The sequence below is a fragment of the Mustelus asterias genome, unplaced genomic scaffold (assembly GCF_964213995.1).
Source record: "Mustelus asterias unplaced genomic scaffold, sMusAst1.hap1.1 HAP1_SCAFFOLD_42, whole genome shotgun sequence".
In the NCBI taxonomy this organism is placed as follows: domain Eukaryota; kingdom Metazoa; phylum Chordata; class Chondrichthyes; order Carcharhiniformes; family Triakidae; genus Mustelus; species Mustelus asterias.
Window position 1 is genome coordinate 1,283,365 of NW_027590119.1, and position 15,822 is coordinate 1,299,186.

Here is a 15,822-nt window from a genome sequence, read left to right on the forward strand (position 1 = left end):
ACGGTGGACAGAATACCCTTCGTCGTCCAGTACTTCCCCAGAGCGGAGAAGCTACGACATCGTCTCCGGAGCCTTCAACATGTCATTGATGAAGACGAACATCTCACCTAGGCCGTCCCCACACCCCCACTTCTTGCCTTCAAACAACCGCACAATCTCAAACAGACGATTGTCTGCAGCAAACTACCCAGCCTTCAGGAGAACACTGACCACGACACCAAACAACCCTGCCACAGCAACCTCTGCACGACATGCCAGATCATCGACACGGATGCCATCATCTCACGTGAGAACACCATCCACCAGGTGCACAGTACATACACTTGCAACTCGGCCAATGTTGTCTACCTGATACGCTGCAGGAAAGGATGTCCCGAGGCATGGTACATCGGGGAAACCATGCAGACACTGTGACAACGGATGAATGAACAGCGCTCGACAATCACCAGGCAAGAGTGTTCTCTTCCTGTTGGGGAACACTTCAGCGGTCACGGGCATTCGGCCTCTGATGTTCGGGTAAGCGTTCTCCAAGGCGGCCTTCAAGACACACGATAGTGCAGCGTCGCTGAGCAGAGACTGATAGCCAGGTTCCGCACACATGAGGACGGCCTCAACCGGCATCTTGGGTTCATGTCACACTCTCTGTAACCCCCACAACTTGCCTGGGCTTGCAAAATCTCACAAACTGTCCTGGCTGGAGACAATACACATCTCTTTAACCTGTGCTTAACCCTCTCTCCACTCATATTGTCTGTACCTTTAAGACTTGATTAGTTGTAAAGACTCGCATTCCAACCATTATTCTGTAAATTGAGTTGTGTCTTTATATGCTCTGTTTGTGAACAGAACTCCCACTTACCTGACGAAGGAGCAGCGCTCCGAAAGCTAGTGGCTTTTGCTACCAAATAATCCTGTTGGACTTTAACCTGGTGTTGTTAGACTTCTTACTGTGTTCACCCCAGTCCAACGCCGGCATCTCCACATCATCACTAAAATAATGACAGAAGCAAATTTGAAACTCAGTGCGTGGGTTTTATTGTGAAATGAGAAAATGTATAAATATATCCTCGAGCTCGGGTTGGTTTGGAATTGATGATTTCTCTGCTGTCTATAAGGTTACCAAACAAATATTAAATTGTAGAGATTGTGAAGTTTGAGTTGTAATATCTATTGGTCTAAAATATCTGGGAGCAGAGTGGATGTGATGAAGGCTGGAATACAGACTGGAGGAATGAGGATGAAACTGCTGTGCAGAGTGAATGGTTCTTGTTATCAGGAAGGATGGATGGAGAGAGGGAGGGATGGTGAGATGGATGGAAGGAGGGGTGGATGGAGGGAGAGGGATGGATGGAGGGAGGGCGAGATGGATGGAGGAAGGGATGGATAGGTGAATGTGAGAAGCTGAAGTTTACATTTGAAGAGGTTCTCAGAGTCTTTGAGCAGCTGAACTGCGGAAGCCTTTGCGCAGAGACTGTGCTGCTGCTGTTTCCCCTCCAGTCCACCAGGGTTCGCTGTAACCCTCTCGGCTGCTGCTCCCCCTGGGTGTCACCTCTTGCCCGCTCCGGCCCGGCTGCTGTTCCTTGGCGGATGGGAGATCGGAGAGGAATTGGAGAAAGAGGTGGAACAGAAGGGCGCATGCGTAGCCGCCATGTTTGTTAGGGGCAATGTTTTGAAATTCTTCCCAGTGACAGAATTTGAACAACTTGTCCATCAAACTGCTTCACTCTTTCACTTCCAATTTCTTACTGATGAGCAGAACAACAAAATCAGGGCAGCGAAGATAATTTGTATTCATACTGTGTCTTTAACAAAATAAGACATTTCACAAAATGGTTACAGTTCTTTGAAAAAGGGGAGCACAGTGGTTAGCACTGCTGCCTCACAGCTCCAGTGACCCAGGTTCAACTCCAGCCTCGGGTGACTGTGTCTCCCCGTGTCTGCGTGGGTTTTCATCTGGGTGCTCCTGTTTCCTCTCACAGTCCAATGACGTGCAGGCTAGATGGATTGGCCATGATAAATTGCCCCTTAGTGCCCCAAGATGTGTAGGTTCGGGAAGTAACAGGATATGTGGCGCTCCGGGGATAGGACCTGGGTGCAGAGTCCAGACAAGTTGGCAGGTTTCCCTGAAGGACATGAGTGAATCAATTGAATCCAGCAGTTTTCATGGTCACTTTTTCCCAGTGCCAGCCCCACAAATGACCAGATTCATTCAGCTCAATTTCACAGCCTGCCTTTGTGCTTTTGTGGGTCTCTCTCACTCCCTTTTTTCTGTTTTAAATCAATTTCACAGGGTTTTAGAAGGGGACGATTTGCAGTTGGGAAACTGAAACCAAACATCACATCAGGGAATGATACAATCGGCCAATTTATCGTAACCTGAATATTGTCAGATTTTAAACATGGAAGAAAAAAGCACCGTTCACAGCGGAGAGAAACCATACTCGTGTTCTGTGTGTGGACAAGGATTCAATCGATCATCTGACCTGTCAAAACATAAATGCAGTCATGATGGGGACAAGATGTGGAAATGTGAGGACTGTGGGAAGGGATTCAATTACCCATCCCAGCTGGAAACTCATCGGCGTGGTCACACCAGGGAGAGGCCGTTCACCTGCTCGGACTGTGGGAAGGGATTCATGAAGTCATCCACCCTGCTGACACACCAGCGCACACTCACTGGGCAGAGGCCATTCACCTGCTCTGTGTGTGGGATGGGATTCACTCAGTCACCCACGCTGTTAACACACCAGCAAATTCACACTGGGGAGAGACCATTCACCTGCTCTGACTGTGGGCAGGGATTCACTCACCAATCCACCCTGCTGACACACCAGTGAGTTCACACTGGACAGAGACCATTCACTTGCTCTAGGTGTGGGAAGAGATTCACTCAATCATCAGCACTGCTCAGACACCAGCGAGTTCACACTGGGAAGAGGCTGTTCATCTGCAATGATTGTGGGAAGAGATTCACTCAGTCATCCAACCTGCTGACACACCAGCGAGTTCACACCGGGGAGAGACCATTCACGTGTTCTGTGTGTGGGATGGGATTTACTCAGACACCCAACCTGCTGAGACACCAGCGAATTCACAATTAACTCCAGAGATTGGATTGTGTTGTCAATCAGATTGAGAACTGAGCTATGTCCATTAGGGTCTGTTTCTGCTAATGTTAATAAACTTCAGGTCAGTTATAGAAACTAATATTCTGGACAAAAATCAAATATGTTGTCTTTGATTTAAACATGTTGTGTCGAGCCTTTCTAATATCTCTAACACAAGTTAGTTCCTTTTGAAGGACTCTCCCTTTCTCTTGTCTCCTCCATCTTCACCTCCAACAACAAAGTGTGAGGAGCTGATGGAGTTTCCTTGTCACTAAGATTGAAACAATCTGATCAGCTGCCTCAGCTGCTTCCTTCCCTTCCACTCACCCACTGGACCAGACTGTCTGTAAGGCTCCTCCGTGTCCAAGCTCTGAACTCACATCTTTCTCCAGTCTCTCTCCTACTTCCCTTCAAACTCTCTGCTCATTCATCTTGTCCATGAGACCTGCTTTCAACTCCCTTTAACCTTTTCCCACTAAAGCACTGATAACCCAACTTCTCCATGTAATCTGATATTGTTAATGGATCTGTCTCTTCTGGGACTGTCCCCCTCACCTCTAATTCACCCTCATCATCCATCTTAAGAAAAAAACCCTTGACCCCACTATCATCACAAACTACCGTCCCAACTCCAACCTTCCTTTCCTCTCCAAAGTCCTTGGAATTTGTGCCTCCCAAGGATTTATCCATGGCCCCTCCTATTTCCCATCTGCATGCTGCCACTGGGTGACATCATCCATTGGTTTGGAAGAAGATTGTAAAGTGTATCTTTTTGAGAGCGGAGTTTGGAAACACTCATGTGACAATAATTTTAGGGGAAATTTGAGGCGAAATCCACAGTGGATCAATTGAGTTGCATCTGCCACTTAGTTTCAGAGTGGGGGTTGTCTGATCACAGTCAACCTGTGGGTTTAAAGGGACTGTGTGTTTACTGAGAATATTACAGCATAAGACATTTTCTACCTGTGTTATCCTTGAAATCTGTACATTTGTGAAGGTAAGTGTCAGTGAAGGAGTATTTTATTATAGTCAAACTCTTCGTGTTTAATAAATATTTTGTTGTTAAAAGCTAATTGGCAGTCCTGTGACTCAGCTTTTTTTTTTAAATGTAAAAGTTACAGTCTTTTGAACCAGGGTTCCATTCTGGGATCTTCCCGTCCAGTTATATCAACTGGGATCGTAACACTCACCATATTGACTTGGAAATATATCGCTGTTTCTTCGCTGTCACAGGGTCAACATCCTAAAACTCCCTCCCTAACAACAGTGTAGGTGTACACCACAGGGACAGTGTAGGTGTAAACCACAGGGACAGTGTAGGTGTACACCACAGGGACAGTGTAGGTGTACACCACAGGGACAGTGTAGGTGTAAATCACAGGGACAGTGTAGGTGTAAACCACAGGGACAGTGTAGGTGTCCACCACAGGGACAGTGTAGGTGTACACCACAGGGACAGTGTCGGTGTACACCACAGGGACAGTGTAGGTGTACACCACAGGGACAGTGTCGGTGTACACCACAGGGACAGTGTCGGTGTAAACCACAGGGACAGTGCAGGTGTACACCACAGGGACAGTGTAGATGTACACCACAGGGACAGTGTAGGTGTAAACCACAGGGACAGTGTAGGTGTAAACCACAGGGACAGTGTCGGTGTACACCACAGGGACAGTGTAGGTGTACAGCACAGGGACAGTGTAGGTGTAAACCACAGGGACAGTGTAGGTGTACACCACAGGGACAGTGTAGGTGTAAACCACAGGGACAGTGTAGGTGTACACCACAGGGACAGTGTAGGTGTACACCACAGGGACAGTGTAGGTGTAAACCACAGGGACAGTGTAGGTGTACACCACAGGGACAGTGTAGGTGTAAACCACAGGGACAGTGTAGGTGTACACCACAGGGACAGTGTAGGTGTAAACCACAGGGACAGTGTAGGTGTAAACCACAGGGACAGTGTAGGTGTAAACCACAGGGACAGTGTAGGTGTACACCACAGGGACAGTGTAGGTGTACACCACAGGGACAGTGTAGGTGTAAACCACAGGGACAGTGTAGGTGTACACCACAGGGACAGTGTAGGTGTAAACCACAGGGACAGTGTAGGTGTAAACCACAGGGACAGTGTAGGTGTACACCACAGGGACAGTGTAGGTGTACACCACAGGGACAGTGTAGGTGTAAACCACAGGGACAGTGTAGGTGTACACCACAGGGAGAGTGTAGGTGTACACCACAGGGACAGTGTAGGTGTAAACCACAGGGACAGTGTAGGTGTACAGCACAGGGACAGTGTAGGTGTACAGCACAGGGACAGTGTAGGTGTAAACCACAGGGACAGTGTCGGTGTACACCACAGGGACAGTGTAGGTGTACACCACAGGGACAGTGTAGGTGTAAAACACAGGGACAGTGTAGGTGTAAACCACAGGGACAGTGTAGGTGTAAACCACAGGGACAGTGTAGGTGTAAACCACAGGGACAGTGTAGGTGTACACCACAGGGACAGTGTAGGTGTACACCACAGGGACAGTGTAGGTGTAAACCACAGTGACAGTGTAGGTGTAAACCACAGGGACAGTGTAGGTGTAAACCACAGGGACAGTGTAGGTGTACACCACAGGGACAGTGTAGGTGTACAGCACAGGGACAGTGTAGGTGTACAGCACAGGGACAGTGTAGGTGTACACCACAGGGACAGTGTAGGTGTAAACCACAGGGACAGTGTAGGTGTACACCACAGGGACAGTGTAGGTGTACAGCACAGGGACAGTGTAGGTGTACAGCACAGGGACAGTGTAGGTGTACACCACAGGGACAGTGTAGGTGTACACCACAGGGACAGTGTAGGTGTACACCACAGGGACAGTGTAGGTGTACACCACAGGGACCGTGTAGGTGTACACCACAGGGACAGTGTAGGTGTACAGCACAGGGACAGTGTAGGTGTACACCACAGGGACAGTGTAGGTGTACAGCACAGGGACAGTGTAGGTGTAAACCACAGGGACAGTGTAGGTGTACACCACAGGGACAGTGTAGGTGTAAACCACAGGGACAGTGTAGGTGTAAACCACAGGGACAGTGTAGGTGTAAACCACAGGGACAGTGTAGGTGTACAGCACAGGGACAGTGTAGGTGTAAACCACAGGGACAGTGTAGGTGTACAGCACAGGGACAGTGTAGGTGTAAACCACAGGGACAGTGTAGGTGTACACCACAGGGACAGTGTAGGTGTAAACCACAGGGACAGTGTAGGTGTACACCACAGGGACAGTGTAGGTGTAAACCACAGGGACTGCAGTGATTCAGGAGGGCAGCTCACCACCACTTTCTCAAGGCCAATTAGGGATGGGCAATAAATGCTGGTGCAGCCAGTGATGCCCACATTTTCTAACTCAGGACAGTTGTGAGCTGTAAATGAATAAAAAATCAGGTAGAATCTGTTTTTAGCCGATTGAATTTCATTGACATCCCTTGTTCTTCTGTCCTGGGCCTCTTACACGGTTATGCTTGAAGGAATAGAGCCAGCCTGACTCCACTGTGTTACCTGACACTGTAATCAGCCCCCAAGCTGCTACAGACATCTTTCTTTCCTCAAACAAACACATCATTCTCACAGTTTGAGGCCAGTTCTCCTGCACACGTTAACTCATTTTGCAGACATTGCTAATTCCGGCAAGGCGGCGACTTGACTACATTGACCAGCATGCATTGCATTTTGAACCCACAATGCAGTTCAGTGCAGTTCTTCAGATATTCTTTAGTCTGGGTTCTTCTATCTCCCTCGATGTTCCATGTTATCATGGGGCGGCACGGTAGCACAGTGGTTAGCACTGCTGCTTCACAGCTCCAGGGTCCCGGGTTCGATTCCCGGCTTGGGTCACTGTCTGTGTGGAGTTTGCACATTCTCCTCGTGTCTGCGTGGGTTTCCTCCGGGTGCTCCGGTTTCCTCCCACAGTCCAAAGATGTGCGGGTTAGGTTGATTGGCCAGGTTAAAAATTGCCCCTTAGAGTCCTGAGATGCGTAGGTTAGAGGGATTAGCAGGTAAAATATGTGGGGGTAGGGCCTGGGTGGGATTGTGGTCGGTGCAGACTCGATAGGCTGAATGGTCTCCTTCTGCACTGTGGGGTTTCTATGATTTCTATGATCACCATGAGACAGGCTCCACACACAGGGTTACACCACAACCCGTCTACACTGAATATCAAAGAAATAAAGCAAACTGATTAGGGCAGCATGGTGGCACAGTGGTTACCACTGCTGCATCACAGCGCCAGGGACCCGGGTTTGATTCCTGGCTTGGGTTACTGTCTGTGTGGAGTTTGCACATTCTCCCCGTGTCTGCGTGGGTTTCCTCTGGATGCTCTGGTTTCCTCCCACAGTCCAAAGGTGTGCGGGCTGCATGGATTGGCCATGCTAAATTACCCCTTAGTATCAGGGGGACTAACTATTGTAAATGCAAGGGGTTATGGGGATAGGGCCTAGGTGGGATTGTGGTCAGTGAAGACTCGATGGGCCAAAAGGCCGCCTCCTGCACTGTAGGATTCTATGATTGCACATTTAGATAATACATTGGTTTTCAATAGGGCCATTGTGTTAAAAGCAGGTTGTTACGCTGAAACTTTATAAAGCACTGTTTAAACCACAATGTGAGTATTGTGTTCATATCCAGTCAGCACACTTCAGGAAGGATGGGATGGTCCTTGAGAAGGTGCAGAGGAGACTGAAGTCGGAAATTATACCTCTATAGGCTGATATGAGTCAAAAATACAGTCAGGCTTTATTTTCATAAGCTTATGGGAGAACCTGACCCCTTGAAAGCGGAAGCCAGAGTTCTCTCTGAACACAAGAAACATGGATATTTATACATCAGGGTTCCCAATACAAGCCATAAAGCAAAGTCCAGTTAACAGTCCTTGATCTTAAATTATAGTTCCTTTAACAGCTTCTGATAGTCTTTGGATCATGGTTAGAGACCATCTGGTATCCTTGGGTCATAAAGCACAATTCTCCTGGTCGTTGCAGTCAAGGTGTCATCTCTGGTCCCCTGCTCTTCCCGCAGCGTTTCACTTGAAGTGACTGAGTGACTGAGTGCAACTGTCCCAGTGGGAGTTCTCCTTCAAACGGCCATTCTCGCACTCTACCATTTGGTCGCTGCTTCCTCTGTTTAAATCATAGACAAGCCCACGGGAAAGAAAGACTTACCCCCTAATATCTATAGTTAACTGTCCGTTTTATCAGAATGATATAAACAAGCGAGGGAACCATGAACAAATGGCTTATACTAAAGTAAAAGATGAAAGACATGAACAAATGGCTTATGCTACTACCAGGAGCAATATAAACAAAGGGATGACTCGCCACAAGTAAACAATATGTTTATGATACATTCCAGATACAAAGTTCAACCTTTTAGGCACAAAATACATTGAGTACAAAAAAAACATTAACCCTTTCCCTTCTTCAAGACTTACCAGAACTCCAAGGTTAGGTTCGAGAAGCTGGAGTTGTTCTACTTGGAATGAAGGAGGTGGAGGGGAGATCTGACAGAGGTGAACACCATTATGACAGGTTTGATTTGATTTGATTTATTATTGTCACATGTATTAACATGCACTGAAAAGTATTGTTTCTTGCACGTTATATAGACAAAGCATACCGTTCATAGGGAAGGAAACGACAGAGTGCAGAATGTAGTGCTACAGTCATAGCTAGTGTGTGGAGAAAGATCAACTTAATGCAAGGGAAGTCCATTCAAGAGTCTGACAGCAGCAGGAAAGAAGTTGTTCATGACTCGGTTGGTATGTGATCTCAAACTTTTGTATCTTTTTCCCGATGGAAGAAGGTGAAAGAGAGAATGTCTGGTGTGCATGGGGTCCTTAATTATGCTGGCTACTTTGCCGAGGCAGCGGGAAGTGTAGTCAGAGTCAATGGATGGGACCGGTTTGCGTGATGGATTTCATGACCTTTTGTAGTTTTTTGCGGTCTTGGTCAGAGCAGGAGCCCCAGACCAAACTGTGATGCAACCAGAAAAAAAGCTTTCTGTGGTGCACCTGTAAAAGTTGGTGGGAGTAGTAGCTGACAGGCCAAATTTCCTTAGTCTTCCAAGAAAGTAGAGGCATTGGTGGGCTTCCTTAACTAAGTCAATTACTAGGGGGCATAGGTTTAAGGTGTGAGGGGCAAGGTTTAAAGGAGATGTAAGAGGCAGATTTTTTACACAGAGAGTAGTGGATACCTGGAAATCGTTGCCGGGGGAGGTAGTGGAAGCGGATATGGTCGTGACTTTTAAGGGGCATCTTGACAAGTACATGAATAGGATGGGAATAGAGAGATATGGTCTCTGGAAGGGTAGGGGGTTTTAGTTAAGTCGGGCAGCATGGTCAGTGCAGGCTTGAAGGGCCAAAGGGCCTGTTCCTGTGCTGTAATTTTCTTTGTTCTATACTGTCGGCATGAGGGGACCAGGACAGGTTGTTGGTGATCTGGACACTTAAAAAATTGAAGCTCTCGACTCTTTCTACTTCGTCCCCATTGATGTAGACGGGGGCACGTTCTCCTCTATGCTTCCTGAAGTTGATGACAATCTCCTTCGTTTTGTTGACATTGAGGGAGAGATTGTCACCACACCAGTTCACCAGATTCTCCATCTCATTCCTGTACTCTGTCCCGTCATTGTTTGAGACCCGACCCACTATGGTGGTTTCGGCAGCAAACTTGAAAATCAAATTGGAGGGGAATTTGGCCGCACAGTCATAGGTGTATCAGGAGTATAGAAGGGGCCTGAGAACACAGCCTTGTGGGTTCAGATCAAGTGAAGAAGGAAATTGGTCAGAATCTACAGAGACTGCTGGAGGCAAGGCTGTTGATAAACGTAACCTTTAATTGCACATTCTTCAAACTAAGTACAGTACAAGGCTCAGCACGAGGCTTCACAGAGAACCATCTCTCAGCATGCTCTTATCATCTGATCAATCATCACTGTGTAGAATATTTACAAATTTAACATGAACCCTTTACACTGCACCAAGTCTTTAGTCAGCCCTCCTAACATCCCCTTCTTTGACTCAGTGTCAGTTGTCTGATTTGTCAGTTAATGTTTCTGAGATTCACCTTGGGACACTCTCCTACATTAACGATCTGATGGAGATGAAAGTTATTTTTAAATCACGTTGTAACAGACTGGGGAAGTCAAGATTAAAACAATATCTGGGTAAATGGAGTTAGGACTCAGATCAGTCCTGAGCTCAGTGAATGACAGAACAGGCTCGGGGGGGATAAATGATCTCCTCCTGTTCCTGGTAAACTTGGACTCAGACACCAGCTGATGAATGGAAAGTGATGGGAGACCTGGGGAGAAGAGACTTCATCAGAAACCAGCACTGGAGCAGAGTTAGAGAGTGGGAGAAGCCTGGGGAGAAACTACACAGGAACTGGAGCAGGTTGTTCAGCCCTTCCAGTCTGCTCTGTCATTCAGTTAGACCCTGGCTGATCAGATCATCAAGATTTATTTGGTTCTATTCTGTAGATTAAGCTGCAGCTCAGTTTTATGGGAAATTATCATCAACAGAAACAAACTCCAACTCTCACAATGGGAACATGTGAATTAGGAGCAGGAGAAGGCCACTCGGCCCCTCGAACCTGCTCCACTATTCAATAGGATCCTGGCTGATGTGATTGTAGCTTCAACTCCACTTTCCTTCTTACCCCTCATACCCTTTCACACTCTTGTCAATCAAGAATCTATTAAATTCAGACTTCAGAATATTCAGTGAGTCAGCTTCCACCACTCTCTGTGGAAGAGAATTCCACACTGTAACAACCCTCTGAGAGAAAAGGTTTCTCCTCATCCCAGTCTTAAATGGGAGATCCCTTATTTTTAAACTGTGCCTCTAGTTCTCCTCTCTCTACAATCAACATCCACTCTGTCAAGTCCCCTCTGAATTTTATAAGTTTCAATCAGATCCTCTCTGATTCTTCTAAACCCCAATAGATACAGGCCGAACATGTCCAACCTTTCATCATATGATAACTCCCTCATCCCAGGAATCAGTCAAGTAAACCTTCTCCGAGCTACTTCTCACACAAGTCCTCTCTTACGTAAAGAGACCAAAACTATACACCGTGCTCTAGATGTGGTCTCACCAATACCCTGAACAAATGTAGCAAAACATCCCTGCAATAAACAACAATTCATTTACCTTTCCAATCATTTGCTGTGTCCACACACTACTTTTCCTGATTACAGTACCAGGACACCCAGATCCCTCTGTACCTCAAAGTTCTGCAATCTCTCTCTGTTTAAATAATCAACTGCTTTTCCATCCTTCCTGCCAAAGTGGACAAGTTCACATTATTCAAAAATCTTGTTCCAGCTGCCAACTTTTTACCCACTCACTGACCCTATCTATATCGCTTTACAGGCTTGTTATGGTCATTCACATCTCACTTTTCTTCCTAACTTTGTGTCATCAATAAATTTTGACCCTGTCAGTCATCCACATCATGAAAATAGTTTGTCAATAGTTGAGGCCCCAGCACTGATCCCTGTGGCACTCCACTTTGCCATCCCAAAAATGACTCATTTCTCCCTCCTGTTTCCTATTAGCTGATCAATCCTCTATCCATGCTAATATAAAGAATCAAAGTGGATGGGATGCTAATATGTCATGCCTTATGCTACGAATTCTTATTTTGTGTGGTAAACTTTGACGTGGCACCGTGTCAAATGCCTTCTGGAAATCTAAATACACCACATCCACAGGTTCCACTTTATCCACATTGCTTGTTACTTCCTCAAAGAAATCCAATACACCAATTAACATGATTTCCCTTGCACAAAACCATGTTGACTCTGCCTGATTGCACAGAGATTATCTGTGACCCACCCCAGTCTCCTTAATAACAGAATGAACATGATTCAGTCCTGCATGGGATTATTTATTTACTAATTACTTAAATAATAGATAGATAAATAAATGAACATGATTCAGTCCTGCATGGGATTGCTTATTAATTACTTCAATAATAGATAGATAAATAAATAAATGAACATGATTCAGTCCTGCATTGGATTACTTATTAATTACTTCAATAATAGATAGATAAATAAATAAATGAACATGATTCAGTCCTGCATGGGATTAGCAGCAACGGCAGAATCCAACCCCTGCAGTGACTTGTGAACTTGCTGGTGTCTCAGCAGATTGGCTGACCGAGCAAATCTCTTCCCACATACGGAGCAGGTGAATGATCTCTCTCCCGTGTGAACCTGCTGGTGTCTCAGCAGGTCCTTAGTGCTTTTAAAACTCTTCTCACACTCAGAACATTTAAAAGGTCTCTGATCAGTGTGGACCAGTTGATGTGCAATGAGCTGGGGTGGCTGAGTGAATCGTTTCCCACATGTGGAGCAAGTGAAGGGTTTCTCCCCAGTGTGAATTCGCTCGTGTCTCAGACGGTGGGATGAATGGGTGAAACCCATCCCACACACCGAGCAGGTGAACGGTTTCTCCCCAGTGTGAACTCGCTGGTGTGTCACCAAATCCTGTTTACTTTTAAAGCTCTTCTCACAGTCAGAACACTGAAATGGTCTCTTATCAGAGTGAACTCGCTGGTGTGTTTGCAGCTGGGATAAACGTCCGAATCTCCTCTCACACACGGAGCAGGTGAATGGCTTCTCCCCAGTGTGAGTGCGCTGATGGACTTGTAAATCATTTTTACTTTTAAACCTCTTCTCACAGTCAGAACATTGAAATGGTCTCCGATCAGTGTGAACAAGTTGGTGTGTCAGAAGGTGGGATGACTGAGTGAATCCCTTCCCACACACTGAGCAGGTGAACGGTCTCACCGCCATGTGAGTGCGCTGGTGTCTCAGGAGGTCCTTTGTGCTTTTAAAGCTTTTCTCACAATCAGAACACTGAAACAGTCTCTGATCGGAGTGAACCTGCCGGTGAATCAGGAGGCTTGATAAAGCATGACATCCCCTCCCACATTCGAGGCAGGCGAACGGCCTCTCACCAGTGTGAACACGCCGGTGTGTATAGAGGCTGGATGAGTAAGCAAATCCTTTCCCACACTCAGAGCAGGTGAACGGCCTCTCTCCAGTGGGAATACGACGATGAATATCCAATTCGGACGGGTAATTGAATCTCCTCCCACAGTCCCCACATTTCAATGGTTTCTCTGTGGAGCGGGTGTCCTCGTGTGACTCCAGATTGGATGATGAGTTGAAGCCTCGTGCACACAGAATATGTGTCGGGTCACTACTCACTGAGAATGATGTGATTGTTTTTCAGACTTGTTAAACCACTTTCCACATTCAGCACATTGGAAACCCTCAGGTGTGTGTGTGTCTCGGTGCTTTTTCAGTCACACTGATATTTGAAATCTTTGCCCGCAGACAGAATAAACATTTCTCCTTCTGGAGACAAAGGCTGACGATATTCAGTTTCTGATTAATCAAATCACTGAAACAGATCTTGATGTGAAGTTTGGTTCGAGTTTCACATCTGTAAATCCTGCTTCATAATACCCTGCAAAAACAGTTTACCAATACCATCACTGTCAGTGCAGGATGAAAATTCTGAACAGACAATTCATAGTTTCTCTGGAACATATTTTCCTCTCTTGTTCCCCCAACTCTATAAATCCCCGTCCCACACACTCTACCTCCTCCCTGGGCTGAAATCCAAACCCATCTCAACATCTCTACCATTTCTTCCCTCCACTCCCAGTTTTCTCCCTCCCACTCCTCTGTCTGGGTTCAGTTCTCCAGCTCCTGTCTGCAGACTGACAATAAAACCAATGGGTCTTATTGGGGGTGTTGGGGCCTCCAGCGGGTGTTTGTGAATCCTCCCCGCCCACCTCCCAGGGTTTCCTTCCTTCCCAGAGATCAGAGTCCTCATTGATTTGAGGCCAAAGTGTAACCTCTTATTTATTGTCCCCCTCCCCCATCCTCTGATGTGAACCATCCTCCAGTGGCTGAGCCAGGATGGGGCCGTTAACCTGGGCCTGTTCCCGGGAGGGAGGGAGGGAGAAGCCCCGCAGCTGCAAACCAGGGAGCTGACAATGATTCTGAAGGGTTTGCGGATCCACAAAGTGTTTCCAAATCCTCCCAGCCACCGCCTAACGCTGACTCCGCTTCTCCGGGACAAACAAGCGCCAAGGACAGCAATGACACTGCGCATGCTCCACATCACAATGCCCGGGGACTGATTGACGGCAGCTCCGGACCAATAGGAAGAGGGGGCGGGGCTGGAGGACTGAGCAGGAGCGGCTGGTCCTCCAGCCAATCGGAGTGAATAAGGGGCGGGACCTGAAGCATGCGCAGTGCGGGTAATGGCGACGGACGAACGGCCGGTTTTAGTTTGGAAGCGAGATCAATACGAGGTAGAGGGCGGCGCGCGGGGAATGATAAATGTGGCGGGTGGATGGAGAGACTCTGTAAACATGTTGTTCAAACCCGAATCCCGGAAATGAACTTCCCGGTCCCCCCCTTTGTACCAAATGGAGCGGCAGCTTTTAGTGTTAGACCCGGGCTGACTGCCGCCATTGAGGCTGCATGTGGGAGGCCGGCAGGGATTGTGATCGGAGAGTGAAGCCCTGACGTCACAATGGAAAGAGTAAGGGTGTGACGTCACAATGGAATGGGTGAGGGTGTGATGTCACAATGGAATGGGTCGGAGTGTGACGTCACAATGCAATGGGTGATAGTGTGACGTCACAATGGAATGGGTGAGGGTGTGACGTCACAATGCAATGGGTGATAGTGTGACGTCACAATGGAATGCGTGAGGGTGTGACGTCACAATGGACTGGGTGAGGGTGTGACGTCACAATGGAATGTGATCGGAGCGGCACGGTAGCACAGTGGTTAGCACTGCTGCTTCACAGCTCCAGGGTCCCGGGTTCGATTCCCGGCTCGGGTCACTGTCTGTGTGGAGTTTGCACATTCTCCTCGTGTCTGCGTGGGTTTCCTCCGGGTGCTCCGGTTTTCTCCCACAGTCCAAAGATGTGCGGGTTAGGTTGATTGGCCAGGTTAAAAATTGCCCCTTAGAGTCCTGGGATGCGTAGGTTAGAGGGATTAGTGGGTAAATATGTGGGTGGGATTGTGGTCGGTGCAGACTCGATGGGCCGAATGGCCTCCTTCTGCCCTGTAGGGTTTCTATGATTTCTATGAGAGTGAAGTTTCACTCTGAAGCTCATTGGACAACTTACGCATTGTGATGCCACGATAGAGCCCTGCCTGAATCAGCCAATAGAAATCACTCTGCTCCGCGGTGACGCCTCCGGGTTCCAGTGCTCAGGCCTGGGCGCGCGGACCCGGGAGCCCCGCCCCCACCCATTGTTCCCCCTCCCCCTACACCACATCGAGCCAAGGTTTCCAGGCAACCGGCTGGCGGCTCCAGCCAGAGTGAGAAGCCTCTCGGTGATCTCCCCCTCCCCCCGGCCCGGGACTGCAAAATGTGCGAGGGAGAGGGAAGCTGCGCATGTACGGGGGAGAACCCACCCTCTGAATGAGAGAGGAAAGAATGTTCCATAGAAATTGCCTGTTCTGAATTTCTATCCTGTACTGACACTGATAACTTTTGGAAACTCATTTTACAGGATATTGAAAGAGGAATCACAGGCTGAAATCTCAAACGTCACGTCTAGATCTGACAGAGTCATATTCCTTGGGACCTCAATATCATCGGACTTTGACTCCAGAAGG

At 47.6% G+C, this 15,822-nt stretch overlaps 4 protein-coding genes and 1 long non-coding RNA gene across 6 annotated transcripts in view; 2 read left to right on the plus strand and 3 right to left on the minus strand.

Annotated features, from left to right (window-relative positions):
• Positions 1–15,820, plus strand: part of LOC144482813 (uncharacterized) — an 80,061-nt gene extending 64,241 nt beyond the window's left edge. The window contains exon 3 of the long non-coding RNA XR_013495962.1: positions 15,717–15,820. This is a non-coding gene — a long non-coding RNA (uncharacterized LOC144482813). The remainder of the gene's footprint in view (positions 1–15,716) is intronic.
• The window catches only part of LOC144482803 (uncharacterized), a 327,339-nt gene that overhangs the window by 280,064 nt on the left and 31,453 nt on the right, over positions 1–15,822 (minus strand). The gene's annotated exons all lie outside the window — the stretch shown is intronic.
• The window catches only part of LOC144482781 (ER membrane protein complex subunit 4-like), a 174,157-nt gene that overhangs the window by 102,519 nt on the left and 55,816 nt on the right, over positions 1–15,822 (plus strand). The gene's annotated exons all lie outside the window — the stretch shown is intronic.
• LOC144482778 (uncharacterized) overlaps positions 1–15,822 on the minus strand; it is a 298,466-nt gene that overhangs the window by 92,353 nt on the left and 190,291 nt on the right. The window lies entirely within an intron of this gene.
• The window catches only part of LOC144482712 (uncharacterized), a 210,368-nt gene that overhangs the window by 91,865 nt on the left and 102,681 nt on the right, over positions 1–15,822 (minus strand). The gene's annotated exons all lie outside the window — the stretch shown is intronic.